This window comes from Choloepus didactylus, chromosome 6 (genome assembly GCF_015220235.1).
Source record: "Choloepus didactylus isolate mChoDid1 chromosome 6, mChoDid1.pri, whole genome shotgun sequence".
NCBI classification, from domain to species: Eukaryota; Metazoa; Chordata; class Mammalia; order Pilosa; family Megalonychidae; genus Choloepus; species Choloepus didactylus.
In genome coordinates, this window is record NC_051312.1 from 29,752,152 (window position 1) to 29,773,175 (window position 21,024).

The 21,024-nt window shown below is 34.6% G+C and overlaps 1 protein-coding gene and 1 pseudogene across 1 annotated transcript in view; both read left to right on the top strand.

Annotated features, from left to right (window-relative positions):
* Positions 1 to 21,024, top strand: part of LOC119536857 (olfactory receptor 4C13-like) — a 137,153-nt gene that overhangs the window by 24,347 nt on the left and 91,782 nt on the right. The gene's annotated exons all lie outside the window — the stretch shown is intronic.
* On the top strand, positions 1,198 to 2,553 carry LOC119535834 (annotated as a pseudogene).

The following is a 21,024-nucleotide window of genomic DNA, read 5'->3' on the forward strand; positions in this document are numbered from 1 at the left end:
ATTGATGCCTAAATTTGGACATTTTCATGGCCTTAGAGTTGTAAATTTGTAAACTAATGAATCCCATTGTAAAAGCCAACACATTTCTGGTATATTGCATTCTGACAGCTTTAGCAAACCAAAACATCATATGACCCAGCAATCCCTCTACTACGTATATACCCCAAAGAACTGAAAGCAGTGATTAGAAAAGATATTTGCACACCAATGTTCTTAGTGGTATTATTCACAATTGCCAAAAGATAGAAGCAACCCAAGTGTCCATCAACCAATGAATGGGTAAATGAAATGTAGTATAAACATACAATTGTATGTTATTCAGCATTAAAAATGAATGAAGTTCTAGGTTATGAAACAACATGAAAAGAACTTTGAAGACATTATGTTGAGGGAAATAAACCAGACACAAAAAGACAAATACTGTATAATCTCACTGATTATGAAATAATTAAGATAATCAAACTCAAAGAGAGAGAATCTAGAATATAGGTTACCAGGGGCTGTGTTTAGGGATAAGGAATGGGGAGTTACTGCTTTATGTGCACAGAATTTTTATTTAGGTTTATTGTAATGTTTTGGAAATGGATGTTTGCAAGGGCAGAACAATATCATGGGCATAATTAATAGCTCTGAATTATATATGTGAATGTGGTTAAAAGGGGAAATTTTAGGTCATACATATGTCATTAGAATAAAAATTAAAATATAAGACAAAGGACTATACAATACGGTGAAGCCTATTTTAAATGATGGATTATACTAAATAGTACAATTTTAAAAATATTCATTAATGAATTATAAGAAATATGGCATATTAATGCAAGATGTTAATAATATGGTGGTATAGTGGGAAAAAATACACCCTAATGTCAACTACAGACTGCTGTTAGCATTACAATTTTAATATTCTTTCATCAATTGTAACAAAGGTTACCACACTAATGCAAAGTGTTAATAACAGGCGGGTGAGGAAATGGGCATTCTGTATTTTTTACATGATTTTTATGTAAAGCTATGACTTTTAATTAAAAAAATAAATTTAAAAATGGATATGATAATACTAACAGAAAAAGTTATGGTGAAGTTTACATGAAATAAAATTGCACAAATGAAGTGGGGGAGAGGTGCAGCCAAAAGGCTTGAATTGATACTTCTCCAAAGAAGATATACAAAAAATGCCAATGTGCATGAGAAAAGATGCTGAATATCTTTAGTCACCCCTTTTTCAAACAGAATGCACATTATGTACACATGCAAGCTGAACTGAATATGTTAAAAGATCCTAGTTTCAGAGGATAAATTATGGTGATGGAGAATCTTTTGTTGGGTCTCTTACAGAAAGCATAAATTTGTCTTTGGATGATCTTTAAATGTATCTTCTGATGATTTAGTAAAACTTCATGTCTACATTTCAGACACTAGTGTTTGTAATGATCATGGCATACATTATATGCCATTAGTATACACCAGTGCAATGTAACCTGTGGGGAGATGTGGAAAACCTATTGTCATTATAGTGACTTCCATTACTTCCACATGAGAATCACAGAAAAGTTTGAAAATCTATCAAGCATATTGAAGCTTCTTGGCAAAAAGACTTTTAATAATATGGATAGAGATTCTTTAGAAAAGAAAAAAAAGGATCTGAATGCATGTTTGCAGTTATTATTAACTCCTGAAATGATGAAAGCATCACCAGCTTTGGCTCACTATGTGTATGACTTCTTTGAGAACAAAGCCTGCAGTAAAGGAAAAGGAGATTTGCTCACTAAATGGACCCTTGTATAAATTCACTTCATAATCCTATAAGGAATCTTTCAAATGCAGTTAAATCCTTCCTGATAGCTTGGCAGAGGGAATGACTAAAATGTCAGACAACGTGGGCAAAATGTCAGAAACGTTAGGCCAAGATATAAAGCAATCATTTTTCAAGGTGTCTCCTTTAATTCCAAAGACTGATTCAGATCTGGGACATCATATGTATCAGCTCCGCTTGACTGTAATGTGGATGACAATACTCCACTTGGGGTAATTGCTGCTTCTCATGGACTAGTATTCAACTTTAAAAAGAGCAATCATTGGTTGTGAAGGAATATCAAAAACCTAATGCAGCAGAAAATTAGTTTACTATGTAGATTGGATGGCCTCACTGGAGCAAGTAGCAGATTCAGTAAAACGTTTCAGTAATACATTTTGTCCAAAAGGCATTTTAGCAAACTGTTCTGTACACAGATAAAGCTATTTGAATTAGAACAAGAATTACAGGAGAAACTAAATTACTTGCAAGTATGCTAGAGGAACTGAAGCCCGTTATTGGGACTGTGACAACATGGAAAGGTATTCTTTGTTTTTGAAATGTTTCAGCACAATCAGCTAAATGGGGAAATGATTTATGTCTTCTTGGAAGACTTTTCAGAAACCTTATATCCAGAGTATATTCCATGAACTTTTAACTAACTGCATTCATGGTCAAAGCAGATGCAGAAATATAAACAGCAACTTAAAACTACTCAAGCCAATTCTTTACAGAAAAGGTTACTCCCCAATCTCTGAAGCTGGTGTCCATTTTGTCCAGGGCTGAGGGTACAGACAGATCCTCAGGGGCTTAACTTATACCCCGTTGTGTCTGCACCAGTCTTTTAACATCTCAAAATAGATTTTTAATATGTACTCTCCTATAATCTGGCCACTACCAAGAGAGATTTTCCATGTGTTAAATGGTTTGGTGCATATTTTTGCAACATTGGCAGGATACTGCTCCCACATCAAGCAAAATGTTGTTTTCTTCTGTCTCAAACTGATCAGCATTCTCAAGCAATGTCTAAGTGCCAAAGTGTGTATATAAAAGCTAAGGAAAGTACAAAATGGTGGTTCACAGATAAGTTGGCTAATTTGTTTAGGAAAGGGAAACTGTGCAATGTATAATTTGGGGAGATTTTTTTTACATCATTTTTTAGGTCTGTGTGAGCATTTTAACATAGCATGGTTTAATCAGGTGAATTATCTTTGGAACCTTTATTTCAGGTCTGGGGAAAGTGACAGAATATTCTAAAAGTAAGAATTATAGTCTTATGACATAAAATAAAACCAAATATAAAATAAACCCTCTCTTTCCCCCTCAAAAAAAATGCATTGAGGAAGCTCTGGAACCAAAGAGTAATTTTCTGTAAAAATTGATGTAAGTATGTAAGATAAACAGAATCTATTAGTATTTTAACAAGTGTGGTCAATGCAGAAGACTTGGTCTTTCAATCAGAATATGTGGGCTCAAGTGTATTTTGCTCCCCTTTCAGTCAGAAAATTTATTGTTTCTTCTTTCATAAAAAAAGTATTTGATTAACTGATGATTACAGTCTCTTTCAATTGGAAACATCATTGCGTTTAGAATTTTATCAAAGGGAAATTTCTAATCCACATACAAATGTCACAATGTTTGGAATATACATGGCTTTACATATTCAGTAAAACAATACTTTGAAAAGCTTCTGGAATATATATACTATATAACCAATAGGCCAAGTACTTAAAATATTTAAACAGAAAGATAGGATGACTATGTATTTTGTTGAAAATGCACCAATTTAATCCCAACTGCTAAAGTCAGGGCTGCCTTCTTATTGTAAGAAATAGGGATCAACCAAAAATCAGTGGGTTTGTAGGAGTAAGAGAAAGTCAAATACAGGACTCATTCCCAAACTAATGTTTTGGGTTTGCACAACTCCAGGGGGCAACATCTACATTGTTTTCTGGACTAAACAATATAAATTATTTTTGAAAGAGAACCTTTTTCTGCTTCAGTATAACATACAACGCAAACTGAATTATTTGAACCATAAATTTAAACAATCTTTTTATTCTGTGTAAGTAATGCTTCAATGCTGTAGAAATTATACAATTATCCACTAAAGGGCACAAACAACATTTATGAACTCCAATATGAACTAGGTCTTCAAAGTTTCTGGACCAAAATTTGGATGTTCAAAACAATCCTTCTACACATTCTTCTCAGCAAATGTTCCAATTTTATAACAGTTCTCTAGAATCCTTATACCCTACTTTTTCTTTTCATCTCAGAAGAAGGCTATACCTCGCACTTAACAGGAAAATATGTGCCATCACAGAATCATTCTTTCAATCTCAAGCCTTCTCATAAAAAATTCTATCTAAAACACTTTTCACCTTTATGCTTTCTTTCCCAGACTATTAAAACATGTGCAAAGGCTCCTATTTACTTTTAATATGTCCACATGTGCTCTGCATAGAGCTCTTCCTTGTCTCCTCAAATATTACTTCTAGCTCCCATGACCAAAGCAACCCCCAAAATGTTGATGAGTTCTGGTAGCCTTATTAAGTGTTTGGCCCTAGAAGAATAAACATAAGGAGGGGATTACAGCATTCAGTTCATTCTCATCTGTGAAATCTATTATCAGTCAGAGTTAGATTTATTCTGTCCACTGCCAGGAAACTCTCACTTGGGGTTAGTCTCATCCTTTCTATGCTGATATCTTCTTATAGGGAAAGAAATACAACCAAGCAGTAAGGCTGATGGAAGCCATGCTCTATATGAGTAAATGTGTGTTTCACCAAATCCCCAAATGTTCTCATTTCTTGCTAAAAGAAGTTCTCTCAATGGTGCATCTCTCTATGGGTGGAGAGGATGCCCATCGTTATCCCTCAACATCTTCTTATGTTTCAGGACAGCCTGAACCCAAACAGCTAAGTTAATTACAGCAACCCTAGTGATTGCTGCAAGGTTGCAGCCAATTCTATCACAGAGGCTGAGGGAGAAGAAATGGAAATGAAGTCCTCCCTACAGGGTTTCTCTTCTTCCTCCTCAAGGGGCCTTTACAAGGAGGTGAGGCTGAGTTTGAGTTTCTCAATGATATCTGAATATAAGCACTATCCCTGACTATGTTTGAATGATTCTCCATCTATAGGGTAGAAGAAAAATCTCTAGTCCTAGAAACAGATTATGATATACTGACTCCTAGACACCCCATTCCTTTTAAGTCACTCAACTGCAGGATGAGAACTGCTGGGAAACCTGTTTCCTAAATACTCTCAGTCAATCATTAGCGAAGATACCACAATCTCCCTGTATATAGAGTTCATTTATATTTTGTTTTGACAGTTTAACAGAAAACAGAACTATTTTCTAACTCTCGCATTCTCAGGAAGATGACCTTAAGAAAGTCATTGTGAGGAATAAATGAGCTAACACATGCAAAGTGCTTAGAATAAATCCTGACAAATGATAATCATTTAATAAATACTATTTAGTATTATTATGCATGACCCTTTAATGCAGGCTAAACTGTTTCAGAGAATAGATTTTTTAAAAGGATATTCCTCAATCTATCTATCACGTATTTTGTTTCAGTTTGCTAAAGCTGATTTGTGGAAAGTCCTATCATCTGACAGTTTTGACCCCTGTAAGCTGCATGCGAAACAAACAATTTTTTTTTTTTTTTTGTAACATCTGTATAGATGGTCTGGACTGGAGGGGATGGAGAAAGAACAAATTGAAGGAAAAATTTCTTTCAAGACAGAACCACGGAAATTGAGGCCTGGAGTCAAGAAATCTTGCACAAGGAAAGCAGAGCAACCCATGCATGTGGAAAGGGTGAGTTTGCCCCAAATGCACATGATGTATAATTTTGACGTGTTAGTATATTTTGAAGATTTTTGCACCTGTACTCATAAAAGACAAGAGTCTGTAGTTTTGTCATAATCTCTTTGTCTGATTTTGGAATGAAGTGAAGACTCATAAATTGATTTCAGAAACATTTCATCCTGTTTTATATTCTGGAAGGTGTTCAGTAGAATTGATATTATTTTTTCCTTCAGTGTTTTGTAAAACTCATGAGTGAAGAGGTCTAGGCCTGAATTTTACTTTGATGGTAGGACTTTTACTATGAATTCAATTTATTTTATAAGAAAAAAAGAGGTATTCTATTTTCCATTTCTTTCTAAGTCATCTTTGGAAGTTTGTGTATGGCAAGATATTTATCATTTTAATCTCTAAATTTTCACATTAATGAGCATAGGACTTCCCACAGTTTTTCCTTATTATCCCTTTTAAGGTCCTTATTATGTCTCCTCTTTAATTCTTGATATTTATAAATTGTACCACCTAATTTTTCTTGGTCATTTTGCTTAGATATTTATCAATTTCAATGATTTTTACCAAAAGAGAAACTTTCATTTCATTGATTTTCTCTAGTGTTTTCCTTTTCTCAATTCCACTGAGTTCTGCTCATATCTTATTATTGCTTTCCTTGTCCTTATTTGGACTTCACTTGCTCTTAGTTTATTCAATTAAATTTGATTGAAACAGATCATTTATTTGATATGCTTATTCTTTTGTAATACATGCATTTAATGTTATGCATTTAACTCTAAGAACTGTTTTGACTGTATCTCACATATTTTGAAATGCTTTTTCAAATTGTCATTTAATTCAAAATATTTTTGAATTTCACTTGTGACTTCTTTGACTTTGGATTATATATAATGAAAATAACCAAAATTTAAAAATAGACACTATCAAATAATGAGGAAAAGGCCTAGAGAAATTTGAAATATCATTTGCTGCTGGTGGCAAAACAAAATGCCAAACATTGGAAAACAGGTTGGCATATTTGTATGAACTCAAACCTACATTTACCATGAAAACCTCCGTCCACACTAAAATAAATCCTCTCTATGGAAATGCTTATAGTAGTTTTGTACATGATTTCTAAGAACTGGAAACCACCCAAATACCTCTCAACTGGAAAATGGATAAAAAGCTATGATATATCCATAAATGAGAATACTACTGAGTCATAAAAAGGAATGAAGTTGTGATACACACACAAAACATGGATAAATCTCAAAAGCAATGCTAAGTGAAAGAAGCCAGGCTCAAATGAACATGTACTGTTGTTCCAGTTTCCTAATGCTGCCAGGATGTAAAACACCAGAAATGGATTGGCTTTTATAAAAGGATTTATTTGGTCACACCATTACAGTCTTTAAGACCATAAAGTGTCCAAGGAAATGCATCAACAATTGGGTACCTTCACTGGAGGATGGCCAATGGCATCCAGAAAACCTCTGTTAGCTGGGAAGACACATGGCTGGTGTCCTCTTGCTCCCAGTTTGCATTTCAAAATGACTTTCTCCCAGGACATTCCTCTCTAGGCTGCAGTTCCTCAAAAATGTCACTCTTAGTTGCTCTTGGGGCATTTGTCCTCTCTTAGCTTCTCCAGAGCAAAAGTCTGCTTTCAAAGGTAATCTCCAAAATGTTGCTCTGTAAGCTACAGCTACTCTCTCAGCTCCTGTGCATTATTCAAAGTGTCCCTCTTGCCTGTAGCAAGCTTACTCCTTCTGTCTGAGTTTTTATAGGGCCCCAGCAAACTAATCAAGGCCAAGTCTCACTGGGTGGGGCCATGCCTCCATGGAAATTATGTAATCAGAGTTTTCACCTACAGTTGGGTGGATCACATCTCCATGGAAACACTCAATCAAAGAATTACAATCTAGTCAACACTAATACGTCTGCACACAAGATTGCATCAAAGTTAATGGCATTTTGGGAGACATAATACATTCAAACTGGCACAACTGTTTAATTGAATTTTCATTGTGTTCCAGGAAAGGTAAAAATACAAAGACCAGAATGGCTCAGGTTTAAGCAAAGACCTGGAAATTGGGGAAGGGTTGACTACAAATGTGCCCAGGGGAATATTTTCAAGTGATGAAAGTGTGAGATTGTGATGGAGTGTGAGAAGGGAGGTGCAATATGGCAGCATAGAGAGGTGTGGAAATTAGTTAGTCCCCTGGAGCAACTAATAAACAACCAGAACAACTAGTAAATAATCTGGAATAACTGCTGGGGGAAACTCGTGACTGTCCACACATCATACAACAACCTGGATTGGGAGGAATGCCTGAGATTGGAGCATAGAATCTGTAAGTAACAGCTGTGGAACTGTACCAAGAACTCCCTCCCCCCATGGCAGGCTTAGTTGCAAAACCTCTCTGTGGTAGAAAAAAGCAGCACTCTCTGAGCAAGCGAACAGAGCCCATCTGAGCTCCAACTGGGGTTTTAGTTAACAAATGTGGACTGCTGAATACAAGCTGCAAACCCCCAACAAGCAGACAGAGGCTTTTAGTGATGACTGACCTTAAAGAACCAGAAGACTAATCTGCCCTGAGAGGGGGAGCCCAGAAGACTGGGTGTCACCTCTGGCCAATGAGTGAAACTGGGGAGCCATGTACTAGCTCTAAAAGGGGTTTTCTGCCCCTTTTTATCTCTCTCAACCTGAACGGCTCACAAGAGAGAGCTGTAGCCATTTTCAGTTTGCAGCACTCTGACCCAGACAGTGATGGAGATAACAGAGTCAGAGAGACAATTCAAATGCAGATGATAACTCCTTAGGGTATGTATATTCCCTAAGAGTGAGGAGGTGGGCCCAGTTTTCCATTCAGAACCAGACCCCAGAGCCTTTGGGAAAACAGCCAAAACAGAAACTAAGGAGACCACACTTCTTTACACAGATCAGGAGCCACAGGCTGACAGGCACCACCTTCTGGGCAGGTTAGGAAAAGTGCAGACACCGGAAACCTCACAGGAAAGTCTGTCATTCCTCTATGACACACCCTGAATGTAACCCCATTCTGAGACCTAAACCCATTCTGATCTGGGAAAATCATACTGGGGTAATCAAAGAAACCAAATGCATAGACAACAGAAAACTACAGTCTATACTAGGTAAAACAAAGATATGGCCCAGTCAAAGGAACAAACTTACCCCTCAATCAAGGTACAGTTGAGATATTATTTTGCTTTAATGAAACATTCTATTAAAGATTTCCAAAGAAATATGCTAAATCAAATAAAAAACCAAATCAACAATTTCAGGGAAAATATAACAAAAGAGGCAAAGGCTATAAAGAAAATACTGGTGAACATAAGGTAGAAATTGAAAGTTTGAGAAAATAACTGGCAGAATCTATGGAAATGAAAGGCACAAAACAAGAGGTGAAAAACACAATTGAGACATACAACAGCAGATTTCAAGAGGCAGAAGGCAACACTCAGGAATTGGAGAACAAGATACCTGAAGGCCTACACACAAAAGAACAGATAGGGAAAACCATGGAAAAATATGAGCAACATCTCAGGGAATTGAATGACAACATGAAGCAGATGAAAGTACATGTCATGGGTGTCCCAGAAGGAGAAGAGAAGGGAAAATGGGCAGGAGCAACAGTAGAGGAAGTAAACAATGAAAATTTCCCACCTCTTATGAAAGACATAAAATTACACATCCAAGAAGCACAGCATACCCCAAAAAGAATAGATCTGAGTATATCTACACCGAGATACCTAATAATCAGATTATCAAATGTCAAAGACAAAGAGAGAAACCTGAAAGCAGCAAATGAAAAGTGATCCATCACATACAAAGGAAGCTTGAAAGGACTGTGAAGATTTCTCAGCAGAAACCATGGAAGCAAGAAGGAAGTGGTGTGATATATTTAAGATATTGAAAGGAAAAAAAAAAACACCAACCAACTATCTTATATCTGGAAAAGCTATCCTTCAAATATGAGGGAGAGTATAAAATATTCTCTGACAAACAGACAGTGAAAGAGTTTGTAAACAAGATACCTGTACTACAGGAAATACAAAAGGGAGCATTACAGGCACATGGGAGAAGACAGGAATCAGAGGTTTGGAACATAATTTTGGGTGATGTTAGCACAGCAATGTAAGCATACTGAACAAAGATGACTGTGAGTATAGTTGAAAGAGAAAGGTTAGGGGCATGTGGGACACCAGAAGGAAAGAGGAAAGATAATGACTGGGACTGTATAATTCAGTGAAACCTAGAGTGCTCAACAATTGTGATAAAATGTGCAATTATGTTTTTACATGAGGGAGAACAAATGAATGTCAACCTTGCAAGGTATTAAAAGTAGGGTAATATTGGTGAAAAAATACAATCAAAGCAAACTAGAGACTAGTTAATAGAAACTTTGTATTATGAATCCTTTAATGTGACAAAGGCAATATAGCAAAGATAAATGCCTGTAAGAGGGGTGCATAAGGGAGGGTTATGGGACTCTTGGCATTGCTGATGTTGTGACTCTTTTATTGTATTTTAGTTTAATTTTATCTTTCATTTCATTTTTTTTAGCTGTCATGTTTTTTCTTTCTTTTTCTTTTTCTTTTGTCTCTCTACCTTCTTTGACTCTTCCTCCTTCCTTGTGGAAGAAATGAAGATGTCCTTCTATAGATAGTGGTGATGTTGGTGAATACCATCTAACTATACAGGGAACCATCAATTGTTTATTTAGGATGGAAAGTATGGTGAGTGAACAAAACTGTCTTGAAAAAAAATGGGCTCATGAAGAAAACTTGAGGGCACTTCATTGAGTGAAATAAGTCAGATGCATAAGGACAAATATTGCATGGTCTCACTGATATGAACTAATTGTAGATATGAGATATAATTTAACAGGATATAGAATGAGGCTAAAGAATGGGGTGCAGTTGCTTATTATGTGCAGGATGTTCAACTAGGTTGAACCTAAGTGTTTGGAAGTGGACAGAGGTGATGGTAGCACATTACTGTGAGAATAACTAACAGTACTGAATGGTGTGTGAATTGGTGGAAAAGTGAAGCTTAGAGTCACATATGTCACCAGAAGAAAAGTTGGAGGCTAAAAGATGGGAATGTATAAAACAGTGAATCTTGTGGTGGACAATGTCCATGATTAACTGTACAAATATTAGAGATCTCTTTCATGAACTAGAACAAATGTATGACACTATAAATAGAAGTTAATAATAGAGGGGTTTATTGGGAAAAATATACCTATTGCAGACTATGTAGTACTGTTAACAGTATTTTAACATTCTTTCATAACTGTAACAAATGTGCTATACCAATACTATGAGTCAATAATGGAGGGGGAGTTGTTAGGTGTAGGAGAGTAATTGAGTTTTCTTTTTTGTCACTATTTCTTTTCTGAAGTAATCAAAATGTTCTAAAAATTGGAAGAAAAAATTAATTGTGTTGATGGGTGCACAGCTGTATGATGGTACCATGGGCAATTGATTGTGGACTTTGGATCTTTGAGTAATTGTATGGTATGTGAACAATCTCAATAAAATTAAACTAAAAAATAACTTAAGCTGACAGAGAAACTAATATAGATAATGCAGCTATTATTTAAAATCCTTGTAATAATATAAAATTTGTTTCATTAATTTGTTATACATTATTTGACTCCCTACTATATAGGCAATACACCAATCTACATGCAGTGATAATCAGGTTATTATAGAGCTTTCATTCTAGCAGAGAAACTGTTATTCATAAGCCAATCATATAGTGAATTCTTTAATTATAATTAGGGTAAGTGCTTTAAGGACAGGAAAGTGTTCATCAGATATAATGTGCCTTTTCTCTTACTAGGGCATGTTACCTAAAGACAAATAATACGATTTTTATCTCCAGGTCTTAACTCTCCTCTAATTTACAAAATTATATAGGCAAATACCTAAACTATGTCACTGACTGGATATCAGAATAGTATTCATAAAACTAAGTGTTTAATATCCCACTCTGAATTTATTTCTCATGTCATTAAATGGTGTCACCTTCCACGTTATTTTTCAGACCAAATAACTCAGTCTATTTCATCCCTTTATTCTTGTCACATTACTTATAAATGCATATGACAAATCATATTGACTCTACCTTCAAAATCAATGTCAATTTTAAACATTCTCACTGCTTTCTGGTTCTTCCCAGAGCTAATGCAATAGCCTCCTGATGATTTCTTTGATTTCATTCTTTTCTCCAACAATCTGTATTCCCATGACAGCACAAATGATCATTTTGAAATTGGATTAAAAGATGTCACTCCTTTGCTCAAAACCCTTATGGTGAATTCTTGTTACACACACAATAAAATCCAATCTTTGAACCTGGGCTAAAACATCTAAGATGACCTGGTCCCAGGCTGCCTCCCAAATTCATCATAACAATTCTCAAATGGGTTCAGACTTAATGCTGTATCTCAAATATATGAAATGCTTTTTCATATGCTCCATTCCATTATTCTTTTATAAATGTTAAATTCAAAGATCAGAAAGAGTTTACTTATAAAATAATGATAAATATTTGTAAAAGATGTAAGCTTACACTTTTGTTTATTCATTCAATTTACAAATATTTATGACACCTATACTTTGTTAAGACCTTCAAATAAGGCAGAGCCAGCCATCACAGTATGTACACTAATATGTTGAAGCTCAGGGACTATTCCAGGTGCCATATTATCAGAGGAAAAAATCATGTTGACTGAGGATTCATTCACCTTTACACCATTAGACTATTTTTTTTCTGAGGGAAGTATTCATTTTGACATTAAAAAAGGCTGATTACTTCAGTTAAGAACTTCTTTATTCCTGGCAAGTTCCTTATAAGCCTAATAATATATACTATATGATAATTTTATATGACATATAAAAATATATATAATGACATTCATATATCACATTTAATCCTTACAATAACAAGTATTGTTATCCTCATTTTATTGTTGAAGACATAGAGCATAGAATAATCATTTTATTTTCTAAGATAGCTGATTTGTAAGTAACAGAATAGAAATTGAAATCTAAGTTTGATTGCCTTCAAAACTGCAGGTTTATTCAACTTTTCAATTTCTATAAGCTCAAGTGACATAAATTCGTACATAATAAGAAAATTCACAAAATCAAAAAGTCTGGTTTCAACCTTCAGCATTTAAATACCACCTTTTCAAGACTTGTTCACAATCTGATGGAAGATTAACACATCTATTTTATTATTGACTCAAGAAGTTGTAGGTTTACAAAAAAATGATGCAGAAGATACAGAGTTCCCATATTCTTGCCCTCACACACACAATTTTCCTTATTATTAATATTTTGCATTAGAATTGTACCTTTATTACAATTGATGAAACAAATTTATTATTCCTCTACTAATAACTAGAGTCTATAGTTTAGAGTTCACAGATTGTACAGTCATATTACTTTCTAAAAAAAATTATTCTAGTAACATATAAGCAACCTAAAATTTCCCCTTTTTCACTGGTATAAATTACTTCTACAATGTTTTGCTATATCACCACCATCCATTACTGAAACATTCCCATCACCCCAAAGAGAAACTCTATGAATTAGGCATTAATTCTCCATTGCCTACCCCCCAACCCAACCCATGGAAACCTGTATCCTAGTTTCTGACTCTATCAAATTGTTTATTCTAATTATTTCATATCACTGAGATCATACAATATTTGTCCCTTTTGTACCTGGCTTATTTCACTCCATATCATGTCTTCAAGGTTCATCCATGTTGTCACATGTATCAAAACTTTGTTCCTTTTTATTAGTAAATAATATCACAATGTTTATCCATTAATATGCTGATGGATCCTTGGATTGCTTCCACCTTTTGGTAATTGTGAGTAATGCCTTTATGAATATCAGTGTCCAAATATCTGTTACACTCCCTGCTTTCAATTCTTTTGAATATATACCTAGGAGTAAGATTGCCAGGTCACATGGTAATTCTTTACTTAATTTCTGAGCAACTGCCAAGCTATCTTCCATAGAAGCTGCACCACTTTACATTCCTGCCAACAAGGAATGAGAGGAATGAGTGTTACTGTTTCTCCACATCCTCTCCCACATCTGTAATTTTCTGCTGTTATTCTTTATTTCATTTTATCTTTTAAATTAAATTTGTTTATCAAAAAATAAAAAAATAAACATTTCCAGATAAAATAAAACAAAGGAACAGGAAAAACAAATATCCTGATATATCTTCATTGTTTTCAATATGCTCTTACCATACCACAAAAAAACTGACAAACCATAGTCATTCCTGAACATTTCCATATCTTTGATTACCCTCAATATCTTATCTGTTCTTATTAGATTATTGTTCTCCATTCACTAACTGCTATCTCTAGGTCCCCTATATTCTACACTAAGAGTTCACATTAGTGGTAACATACAATGTCTCTCCTTTTGTGTCTGACTTATTTCACTCAACATTATGTCTTTAAGGTTCATCCATGTTGTCATATATTTTAGAACCTCATTCCTTCTCACTGCTGTGTAGTATTCCATCATATGTATATATAACATTTTGTTTTTCCACTCATCTGATGTAGGACATTTAGTTTGTTTCCATTTTTAACAATTGTGAACAATGCCACTATGAACATCAGTGTACAAATACCTGTTCATGTCATTGCTTTCAGGTCCTCTGGCTAAAATATTGAGAAGTGAAATTGCTGGATTGTGCAGTAATTCAATAGCTGACTTCCAGAGTTGCTTTACTATTTACTGTCCTACCAGCAATGAGTAGAGTTCCAATTTCTCCACATCCTCTCCAGCATTTGTAGTTTCCTCTTTGTTTAATGGCAGCAATTCTTATTGGTGTGAGATCATACCTCATTTTGGTTTTGATTTGCATTTCCCTAATAGCTAATGAAGATGAACATTTTTTATGTGTTTTTTAGCCATTTGTATTTCCTCTTCAGAGAAATGTATTTTCATATCATTTGCCCGTTTTATAACCGGGGTATTCATACTGTTGTTGAGTTGTAAGATTTCTTTATATATACAAGATATCAGTCTCTTATCAGGTAGATGATTTCCAAATATTTTCTCCTGTTGATTTGGCTGTCTCTTTAACTTTTAAGCAAATTTCTTTGAGGTACAGAAGCTTTTAATTCTAAGGAGTTCCCATTTATCTATTTTTTTCTTTTGTTGTTCTTGCTTTAGGTGTAAGGTCGAAGAAGTGACCTCCTAATACTAGGTAATGAAAATGTTTCCCTACATTATCTTCTAGGAGCTTTATGGTGCAGTCTCTTATATTAAGATATTTGATCCATGCTGAATTAATTTTAGTATAGCATGTGAGGTAGGGGTCCTCTTTCATTCTTTTAGATACAGATATCCTATTCTCCCAGCCCCATTTGTTGAAGAGGCTGTTGTGTCCCAATTCAGTGGATTTTGGAAACTTATCAAAAATCAGTCAGCCATAGATCTGGGGGTCTATTTCTGAATTCTTAATTTGATTCCATTGATCAATTTGTCTACCATTATACCATTACCATGCTATTTTGACTACTGTGGCTTTATAGTAGGCTTCAAAATCAGACAGTGTAAGACCTCTCACTTCATTTTTCTTTTTTAGAATATTTTTTACAATTTGAGACATATTTCCCTTCCAAATAAATTTGATGACAAACTTTTCCAAATCTACAAAGTAGATTGTTGGAATTTTGATGGAAATTTCATTAAATCTATAGATTTGTTTGGCTATAATTGACATCTTAACTATGTTTAGCCTTCCTATCCATGAATATGAAATACCTCTCCATCTCTTTAGGTCACCTTCTATTTCCTTTATTAGTTTTATTTAATTGCCTGTGTAAAGGTCTTTTACATCCTTGGTTAAGTTTATTACTAGATATTTAATTTTTTTAGTTTTAATTGAGAATGGAATCTTTTTCTTGAGTGTCTCTTCAGTTATGTCATTTCCACTGTATAGAAACATTACATATTTATGTGTATTAATCTTATATCCTAACACTTTACTCAATTTGTTTATTAGCTCAAGTAGGTGTATAATCAATTTCTCAGAGTTTTCCAAGTATAAGATCATATCATCTGCAAATAATGAGAGTTCTGCTTCTTCCTTTCCAATTTTGATGTTGTTTATTTCTTTTTCTTGCTGAATTGCTCTGGCTACATCTCCTAGCACAATATTGAATAACAGTGGTGACAACAGGCATCCTTTTCTCATTCCTGATCTTAGAGGGAAAGCTTTTAGTCTCTCACCACCAAGTATTACACTTGCTGTGGATAATTCATATATGCCCTTTATCATATTGAGGAATTTTCCTTCTATTCTTAACTCTTAAATTGTCTTTATCATAAAAGGATGTTGGATTTTGTCAAATGCTTTTCAGCATTTATTGAAATGATCATTTAATTTTTCCCTTCTGATTTGTTAATATGTTTTATTACATTGATTGATTTTCTTAGGTTGAACTACCCTTGCATACCCGGGATGAACCTCACTTGGTCACAGTATATAATTCTTTTAATGTGCATTTGAATTCAGTTTGAAAGTATTTTGTTGAGAATTTTTGCATCTATATTCATTAGGGAGATTGGCCTGTAGTTTTCCTTTCTTGTAACATGTTTATCTGGTTTTGGTATTAGAGTGATATCAGCTTCATAAAATGAGTTACATAGTGTTCCATTTTTTTTCAATTTTTTGAAAGAGTTTAAGTAGAAATGGTGTCTGTTCTTTGTAGATAGTTTGGTAGAATTCCCCTTTGAAGACATCTGGACCTGGAGTTTTATTTCTAGGAAGCTTTTTGATAACTGATTGAATCTCTTTACTTGTGATTGGTTTATTGAGTTCTTCTATTTCTTCTTTATTCAGTCTAGGTTTTTCATGTGTTTCCAGGAAATTATCCATTTCCTCTAAATTATATAGTTTGCTGGCATACAGTTGTTCATAGTAACCTCTTATGATATTTTTTATTTCTTCAGGGTCCATGGTAATATCCCCCCTCTCATTTATTATTATGTTTATATGGGTCTTCTCTCTTTTTCACTTTGTCTATCTAGCTAAGGGTTTGCTGATATTGTTTATCTTCTCAAAGAACCATCTTTCGGTTTTATTTATTATCTCTATTTTTTTCCATATTATTTATTTCTGCCTTAATCCATGTTATTTCTTTTCTTCTACATGCTTTAGGATTAGTTTGCTGATCATTTTCTAGTTTCTTCAATGTTTCCATTAGTTCTTTGATTTTATCTCTTTTTTCCTTTTTAATGTATACATTCAGAGCTATGAATTTCCCTCTCAATACTGTTTTTGCTGCATTTCATAAATTGTTACATTGTGTTCTCATTTTCACTCATCTCTGGATACTTATCAATTTCTCTTGTAATTTCTTCTTTGATCCACTAAGTCACAGTGTGTTGTTTAACTTCCAAATATTTGTGAGTGTTCTGTTTCTTTGATATTTATTAACTTCTAGTTGAATTTCATTGTGGTCAGAGAAGGTGTTTTGAAAAATTTTAATATTTTTAAATTTGTTGAGGCCTGTTTTATGCCCCAGCATATGAGCTATCCTGGAGAAAGTTCCATGAGTACCACAGAAGAGTGAATATCCTGGTAATTTGTTATGTAATGTTATATATTATATTTATTATATATCTTATGTATATATATACACACAAGGAAACTCCTGGCTGCTGGGCTGTAAAATGTTATCTCCCAGGCAACTAAAAAGTCTTGGCCTGGGGCCAATAAAGCCTGTCTCCCAGGCCACTGCAGAGTCTCAGGCATGCTGACATGATAGATCCTGGTGCCATGAAAGTCCATCTTCTAAGCAACTGCAAAGATGGCTGTACTGGAAAGGGAACACCATCCCTTCCATGATTGTCTGTCCACTCAAACCACCAATCCCTGGTAGGGAAGCTCCCAGCTACAGGTTATCTCCTTTGCCTAGTACTTTGTCAGGTGCCCAGGGTGTGGATGGCTACTTCCCTCTGCACTCTCAGTTGGCTCATTGGCATACAGAGCTGGGCACTCTCCTGTCTTGAAAACAGCCTCTCAATTTCTCCAAGTAGGCACTCACTATGGGTATAGAAGTCCTTGTTCAGGTGGTGGGACCTAGAAAGTGCAGTTCTGGAGCATGTTGTTTCTCTTTTTTAGCATTTTCATGGAGGAGAATCCTTCTCTGTCTCTCCCAATCTGCCATTTTTAATGTTTTAATTTTTAAATAGGTAGAAATTCTAGTGGGTGTGAAATGGTATCTCATTTTGTTTTTGATTTTCATTTCCCTAATGGCTAATGATGTTGACCACCTTTTCATGTTGCTGTTTGACAATTTGTGTGTACCCTTTAGAGAAATGTCTATTCAAGTCTTTTGCCCATTTTTTAGTTGGGTTTTTTTTTCTTCATTGTTTAGTTGTAGGATTTAATGCATTCCTAATATTAAATCCTTTTTGAATATATGGCTTCCAAATATTTTCTCCCTTTGAGTAGGTTGTCTTTTTTATTATCATGGTTAAGTCCTTTGATTCAAAAAATTTAATTTTGATGCAGACCCATTTATCTTTATTTTCTTTGTTGTTAGTATTTTGGTGTAAAATTTAAGATACTATTGCCTAACACAAGATCCTGAAGTTGTTTCCCTGTGTTTTATTGCAGGAGTTTTATAATTCTGCCTTTTATATTTAGATTATTTTTATCCATTTTGGGTTGATTTTTGTGTATTTTGTGAGAGGGGCCCACCTTCATTCTTTTGTATACTGACTTCCAGTTTTCCCAGCACCATTTGTTGAGGAGACTATTTTTTCCCAACTCATTAGATTTAGGGATCTAGCACTCTTGTCAAAAATATTTTGGCCATAAACGTGTGAGTTGACTTCTGAACTCTAAGTTCATTTCCATTTGTCAAAATGGCTGTCCTTGTGCCAGTACCATGCTGTTTTGATTACTGTGTATTCTTATTAAGTTTAATGATCAGGAAGTGTGAATCCTGCCAATTCATTTCTCTTTTTCAAGATGGCTTTGGTTATTAATGCCCTTTACCTCTCCATATAAATTTGATGATAAGCTCTTTCATTTCCACAAAGAAAGTTGTTGAATTTTGATTGGGGTTGCATTGAATTTTTAAATCAATTTAGGTAGAAACACTACCTAAGGAACTATGTCATTAACACTACCTAAGGAACACTACCTAAAGGAACACTATGTAAGTCATTTTATGATACTAACAAACCAGATAAATATAGTAAATTAAGGGAAAGCTGTTGGACAATTTCCTTAATGAACAGAGATGCAAAAATCCAAACGTAAATTCTTGCAAATAAAATCCAAAGGCTACGTGAAAAAAAAAATTGCAAATCACAACAAAGTGGGGTTCATTCCTGGCATGCAAGGGTGGTTTGACTAAGAAAATCAATTAATGTAATCAACATATTAACAAATTAAAAGGAAAAATCAAATTACCATCTTGATAGATGCTGAAAAAGCATTTGACAAAATTCAACATCCCTTTTTGATAAAAACACTTCAAAAGGTAGGAATTGATGGAACCTTCCTAAATATGATAAAGGGCATATATGAAAAACCTACAGCCAGCATATACACAACAGCGAGAGGTTAAAAGACTTCCCCATAAGATTGGGAATGAGACAAGGATGCCCACTGTCAACTCTATTATTCAACATTTTGCTAGATGTTCTAGCCAGAGCAATTTGCTAAGACAAAGAAATAAAAGGTATCCAAATTAGAAAGGAAAAATTAAAACTGTCATTATTTGCACATTATATGATCTTATATTTGGAAAATTCTGAGAATTTGATGGCAAAGCTACTTGAGCTAAAACAAATTCAGCAGAGTGGCAGGATATAAGATTAATACGTGTAAATCAGTATTGTTCCTATACACTGGTAATGACCTAACTGAAGATGCAATCAAAATAAAATTCCATTCACAATAGCAACTAAAAAATCAAGTACCTAGGAATATAAAAACCAAGGATATAAAAGACCTACACACAGAAAATTAGAAATCTTTACTAAAAGAAATTAAAAAGGACCCAAATATGTAGAAAAATATCCTGTGCTCATGGACAGGAAGACTAAACATCATTAGTATGTCACTTCTTCCCAAACTGATCTACACAATTCCAAACAAAATTCCAACAACCTACTTTGCATATTTAGAAGAGTTAGTTATCAAATTTATTTGGAAGGAAAAGGAGCCTTGGATTGACAAAACCACCCTTAAAAAGAAGAAAAAAGTGGGAGGACTTACATTTCCAGACTTTGAAGTCTACTATAAAACCACAGTGGTTGAAACAGCATGGTATTGGCACAACGATAGACATATTGATCAATGTAATTCAATTGAGATTTCAGCAAGAGACCCCCATATCTATGATTGACTGATTTTTGATTAGTCCTCCAAATCCACTGCACTGGGACATAACAGTCTCTTCAACAAACGGGGCTAGGAAAACTGGAGATCCATAACCAAAAGAATAAAAGAAGACTACTACCTCACACCCTATACAAAAATTAACTCAAAGTGGGTCACATATCTCAATATAAGAGACAGCATAATAAACTCAGAAGATAATATAGGGAAACATCTTCAGGACCTAGTAATAGGAGGTAAGTTCTTTGATATTACACCCAAAGCACAAGCAACAGAAGAAAAAGAAATAGATATATGGGAACTCCTCAAAATCAAAAGCTACCATGCCAAAACAGAAACTAGAGGGGCCACACCTCCTTACACCAGTTGGGAGTGACAGACTGAGAGGCACCATCTGCTGGGCAAGTTAGGAAAAGCACAGCTGCTAGAATCCTCACAGGAAAGTCTGTCAATCTTCTAAGACACACCCTCAGGGAAACCTGATACTAAATATAGGCCCCTTCTGAGACCAGAGACCCTTCTGCTCTGGGAAAATCTGTTTTGGACAATCAAGGAAACCAGATGCTTAGACAACAGAAAACTACAAATCACACTAGGAAAAAATGAAGATATGGCCCAGTCAAAGGAAAAAACTTACACCTCAATTGAGATGCAGTTGAGATATTATTTCACTTTAATGAAACAATCAAAGATTTTCAAAAAGAAATGCTAAATCAATTCAAAAACCTAGTCAATAAGTTTAGGGAAGATATGACAAAAGCAATGAAGGACATAAAGAAAAAAATGGGTGAACAAAGGAAAAAATTGAAAGTTTGAAAGAACAACTGGCAGAATCTGGAAATGAAAGGTACAACCAAGAGATGAAAAACACAATGGAGATATACAACAGCAGATTTCAAGAGGCAGAAGAAAAAAATCAGGATCTGGATGACAAGACACCTGAAAACCGACACACAAAGGAACAGATAGGGAAAAGAATGGA